At 33.8% G+C, this 6329-nt stretch overlaps 1 pseudogene; it reads right to left on the bottom strand.

Moving 5' to 3' along the window:
- Positions 1-4319: 4319 nt before the first annotated feature.
- Positions 4320-5637, bottom strand: LOC120123397 (annotated as a pseudogene).
- Between the last annotated feature and the right edge of the window lie 692 nt (positions 5638-6329).

The following is a 6329-nucleotide window of genomic DNA, read 5'->3' as shown; positions in this document are numbered from 1 at the left end:
TGGTATGTCCCACTCAGAAGGATGTGGAATAGGGTAGACAATCTCGGCATAAGTCTGTCGATAAACTTCTGTAGTGTAGCAATCCATAGCGTATGCGCTTGAATCATCTTAGTTTAAATGAAGAGCAACTTTTATAACATGGCCACACGGATAACCAGATGTTTGCCATTTCATACAACTACACGTCTTTGCATTTAGATCGACTAGCCCATTTAAGTTATTATCCAGTACTTGAAACAAAGTGTTTGAACATGGTTCAACTCTCCATGACGTTGACTTCACAACACGTTTCGTTATCTTTTTTTCAGTCCATGGTGTAACACGATGTTCCAATGTTCCTGTAAATTTAAATAAACAATACTTAGTAAAATATATAATATGATAAGTTACGAATTCAAAGAAATAATACCTGCATGGTTTCTTTTCTTGTAGTACCACTGTTGAATAGAGGCTCGAAAAAACTCCATTAACATAGTAATGGGTAATTTCCGGGAATGACGACTTAGAGCGTTGATTGATTCTGCACTATTAGACGTCATGAAACCATATCTTGCTCCAAGTTGATGTACTCTTGACCATCTTTCAAACCCGACATCTTCTAGTGTTTGAGCACACTGAGGCAAAACACGTCTTAAACAATTTATATGCTTATTGAAATCCACTTCCCGATAAGCTTTTACAGCCTTCCAGTATGTCCATTTGTGCTTTTTTATACCAGCAGACCTTGATTTTAGATTTCTATACAAATGAACACCACAAAGTCCATGAAAAGCATCTGGGAAACACCTTCTAACAGCTTTGTCAATTGAGTTTGCCCTATCGGATATGATTGTCAGATTGCTAATAGGACTTATGCAATCCCTAAGATGCCCCATAAACCATGTCCATGAATCAGAGGTTTCAGATTTGCCAACCCCGTAAGCTATTGGCAATATCCCATTGTTAGCATCCATGGCTACTGCTAATAAGTTTACTCCAAGGTATCGACCTTTCAAATGTGCTCCGTCAACTATAATAACTGGGCGCATGCAAGTAATAAACGAACGAATCTACAAAATAATATACACAAGAAATATAATCATTTAAATGTGAAATGCATGTAACTAACAAAAATGAGTCAACAAAATTATATTGATTTACTAACCGTAGCACCAATGGCGATAAACAGCAACTCAAAGCGTCCATCTCTATCTGTTTTGATATGAGTTACCGACCCAGGATTTTTCAGCTTTAAATTGTGACAATAAGCCGGCAGTTGGGCAAACGATGCTTCTGGCGACCCCCTCAACAATTCCAAGGCATAACATTTGGCTCTCCAAGCTTGAGAATATGATATACTAATCTTGAACCGAGCATTCATGTCAGTCATAATTTCATGTCCCCGATATACCCTGCCATTCAAAAACATTAACTCAGCCAGAAAACCACCCAACACCTTTTTGTTTGCCTGTCTATGGTGAGGAAAAACTTGGGTTCTTGAACATGTATGTTTATCAATAAAAGTCCTAACTTGAAACATTTTGCAATCTTTTATTCTCTTTGCAATCATACGCCACGTACAGTTTTTGTCAATCATACACCTTGTTTCGAAACGATCTTTGCTTGATTTGTTAACTTTTAGTTGATAGCCATCTTCCACACATTTCGTATACAAAGCTATCTTCAAGTCTTCCTTTGTATCAAAACAATCATCTTTCTTGACACGAATAACTTTTGTGTAACAATCAACTGCTTTCTTTGCCAACTCTTCTTCCGGTAACTGAAGTAATTCTGGCATATTCCAGTTATACTCCCGTGGCATTTTCTTTTCTTCGGGGACTTTTTCTTCTTCTTTTTCTTCTTCAGGATTATATGAATTACAGAATGGATGTTCAACATGTTCATTCACAGTCGTAACTTCCTCCTCATTATCATCAACAACATCTTCCTCGGCAACGGGTGTTTCATCATCAAAATTCGGGTATTGACCAATATGAAAATCATTACACACATGGTCTGTTTCTCTTCTGAAACATCATCAAAATCCGTGTATTGACCAATATCAAAGTCCGGATATTGACCAAGACCAAATTTCGAATACTGACTAGTACTCACAATTTTTTCTGTTGGCTCATCATCGTCTAACTGGTCAATACGAAAACCGGAATTTGGTGCTGAAAGTTGATTGGGATTTGGATTAGAGAAAGGTTGTGGGTTTTGAGAAAAACTTAGTTGATTACTACCCGCTACTGACCCAACAATACTACTTCTAGGTTCAACAACATACAATGTAATCATCTTGTGAAACACTAATGTAAGCAATGAATCGTTCAACATCTTCATTGTCGGTTAACAAATAAACTTTACCATTTCTCTGATAAGATAGCCTAAATCCACTTAGGGGCTCTAAATTCAATTTATTTGAAACACGTAGCATTAGAGTTTCATAAGTTAACTTTTGTAAAGACAATTTTAGTTGAAGATTCATGGGTAAAGGCATATATTGTAAAACACCATGAACATTATCCCATGACCCTCCAAAACACAAATCTATCCAAACATGATCAACATTAGATGATTTCATGGTTGTAAATTAATTTACTAAACAGACGAGCTGCGAAACTAAAACCTGTTGCCGGATTGGGAAGGATGTCGTTGGATATAGGAACGGATGTCGCCGGAGAGAGTGATAGATGGAGATGGAATGAGTTGCGATTTAAGGATTTAGTTTATGATTTCAGTGTTATATACCCAAAATTTCAGTGTTGTGATTTACAGATTCTCGTTGCGATTTACGGATTATCGTTGCGATTTACAGATTCTCGTTGCGATTTACGGATTATCGTTGCGATTTACAGATTCTCGTTGCGATTTACGGATACGCGTTGCGATATACGGATACGCATTGCGATTTACCCATACGCGTTGCGATTTACGGATACGCGTTGCGATTTACGGATACGCGTTGCGATTTATGTGTTCGCGTTGCGATTTTCATATTCGCGTTGCGATTTTGGAAAATCGCAATGCGAATTTGTACTATCGCATTGCGATTTTCAAGAATCGCGTTGCGATTTTGGAAACTGATTTGCGATTCTGGGGATCGCGTTGCGATTTTTATTTCGCGTTGCGATTTTGTTGGTCATTTTGGCAAATCCAAAAAAAGTTGGTTAAAATCGTATATTATAACTTTTTTTTGGTCACTGAGGCGATTTTCTCTTATTAATAAATTAATAATTAAATAATATATTTAAAATATAATTTTATTAATATAAAATTTTAATATTAAAATATAATTTTAATCATAAATTTCTTTTTTTACTATTAAACCTAAAATTCAATGATTTTTAAGTGGTTTACCTAAATTTTATTGGCTTAAGAATCACTGTTGCCCCTATAGTAAATTCGATTTATCATTTTCGCTCGTATTGTTTTTTGCATTATTTTAACCCTCAAAGTTGTCTATGGTGTTCATCCTAGCCCTCGAAGTCAGTTGACTGTATTTTACTAACAGAACTGTAAGTCATCTGCGTCTGTAGATTAAGAGATTAAGTTAAAATATTTATTAAACACACTAGTTAGAACAAATTTCTATAATGTTATTATTTATTTTAGCGATATTAAGAAATTAAGTCAAACTTTTGGAGATTCTTTTCTAACATTTGTATTTAGTAAATATTTTATTATTTATTTTTTAAATAAATATCACGTTATCATCAAGCCACGTTAATAATATTTAATTGATCTAGAAATTGCTGGCATTGAAAAATATAAAAAGACTAATGGTTCTGTTAAGGGATAGGATAAGCACCATAGATAATTTTGAGGGTTAAATTGATTAAAAAAATGATAGCGGTAAAAATGATAAATTGAGTTTACTATAGGACAGTGGTGACCCTTTTGCCAATTTTATTTAATTTTGGTTTATTACCAAAATAAGTGTCCAAATTATATCATTTTTCACAAATAGGTGTCTAAACTATTTTTTGACTCATCCAAGTGTCTGACGTTACAAACGTTATCAATTTAGGTGTCTCAACCATTATAAAATCCCGTTAAATGAAATGTGAAACAATCTTAAAATTTTAATTTTTAAAAAAATTAAAAGAAAAACATTTATAGTTCCCAGTTTCTTCCCTCGCGTCCTACCTTACCCTCTCCCTCCCCCTCCCCTGATTTCATGGCTTTGCCATGGCCAAATGGTCGTTTTTATGGTTGGTTAAACGGTATATTATCACGATCGATTGAACAAAATTAAGGAAATGAGTATTTGAGATTTTAGGGATTGAAATTTAAGGATTTAAGAATTTTAGATTTTGATGTGATATTAAGAGTTGTAATCAATCCGTGGGTTGGGAGGGGAGATGCCTGCTGTTCACGTAGTTACTGTCGTCTTGTATTCCACGACCCTCGACCGTTTGGTTGAAGAAGATATTGAACACAGACGACCCTGATCCTAAATCAGAATCTTGGTGCTTGGTGGTGCTCTCACCGATTTGTTCTTTGGCCTCTTCAATTGAGCCTCCACTGTGGCTTGAATCCGATACGATTGTTATGCGACTACCTTCCGGGACTTCGTCCACCAACTCTCTGAAATCATCATCTGTGCACAACCACCACGAACCATGCAACAAAAAATAAGATCGTCAACTATATCCATTCGTGTGTAAATAAACAAAGTGTTCGATAAATTGTTCTTGAATGTTAGTTTATTAAACAAAATAAATTAGTATAAATAAAATTTTTGATGTTTATTTAATAAACGAACTAATACAAATAAATGTGTGTTTGGTTCATTTATATTCAAGAATAAACTTGTTTATCAACTCATTTATAAGCTTGTTTACCATGTTGTTTTTTCCCTTTTTTAAAATTTTAAATATTGTTAAAGGTTTGGGCTAAATTGAACATATGATCAATTTTAGAGTTCAAACTACAAAGCCTAAAGAGCTTAAAGTCTAATGACATAATTTCACTATTTTTTTTGGCTTGTAAATAAAAACATAAAAAAATAAATATGTTGACAAAAATATAGATGAATATGACTGTGAACATTGAATAATATATTTGTGAATACTAGATAAATCGAACGTACTCAGTTTTAAAAATTAAACAAACGAACACAATCTCATTCGTTAAATTAGATTCATTTACTCCCCTAATATCCATAAATTCAGCCAAAACTGCAAAAAGTAAGGATCACATAGAAACTATCAAGGAGATCCTGAACTAGGACAAAACTAAATCTAATCATTAGAGACACAAATATATAATCTAAATAATATATAGTAGAGAATCAAAAGAAATAAAGAAAAACCAGTGATGAGATTCATGTCCATGGGCACAATGCACTCGTCGTATCCGGTTTCATCATCATCCTCAATAGGAAGGCGCGTCCCATGGCCACTGTAGTGCACAAACAGAAAATCCCCAGGCTCAGCCGAACACACCAGATCATTCAAATCACTTCTGATGTTCTTCCCCGTCGGCGGATCGTAAGAACCATCGGTATCGATCAACACCTTTATGTCCTCATCGGAGAATCCGTAGCGTTGAATGAGGCAATTGTGCATTCTCTTCACGTCGTTTATGCACCTTTTTAGTTCCCCGTTTGTGCCTAGATAAGTTTATTCTTATCAACACTGTTTTTTTCGCCATTTGATCGACACTAATTTCTTTGCGTGATTATTTCAATAATTATGGGAAAAGATTGTCTTTTTTGGAGGGAGATGATTGACTATTAACCGAAAAAAATTTAGTTATTTTACTATTTTTATCATTTATAAATTATTAATTTATTAATTAATTTTAACCCTTATTTATTAAATTAAAAAAAAGCATGCACCATTAAGCAAAGAGTGATGCCTCCCTTGAAGCCGACTAGGGGCGTATATAATTCGGTCAAAACCGAATTCACCGTTCCAACTGAAATTTCAGTAGTTTAATTTTGGGTTCGATCGGTTAACAATTAATAATTTTTTTAAAACTTTGATACGCGGCTCGAAATCAATTAATTAATCGAAATTCTTAAATATTTAATATATTATATATATTATTTAATTTTAGGGGTGTTTAAACTTTGATTTTAACCGAGTAAACAAAAAATATTAAATATTTAATATATAATATATATTATTTATAAATTTCGGTTAATTCGGTTTATCGACCAATTAACCAAACTTTGTTCGATTCGTTAAGTTTTTTTAGAAAAATTTGATTCGGTTGACGATTAAAAGGAAAAAATTTTGGTTAATGAAATTTGGGTAATCTGGTAAAATTATTTAACCGAATTAACTGTTTGAACACCCCTAAAGCCGACTATGTGCTTGACGGGCTCTTTATATCCATAA

Source organism: Hibiscus syriacus, unplaced genomic scaffold (genome assembly GCF_006381635.1).
Source record: "Hibiscus syriacus cultivar Baekdansim isolate YM2019G1 unplaced genomic scaffold, ASM638163v2 tig00110392_pilon, whole genome shotgun sequence".
In the NCBI taxonomy this organism is placed as follows: domain Eukaryota; kingdom Viridiplantae; phylum Streptophyta; class Magnoliopsida; order Malvales; family Malvaceae; genus Hibiscus; species Hibiscus syriacus.
The sequence above is the reverse complement of the archived record's forward strand: the minus strand, read 5'-3'. Positions and strand labels throughout refer to the sequence as shown.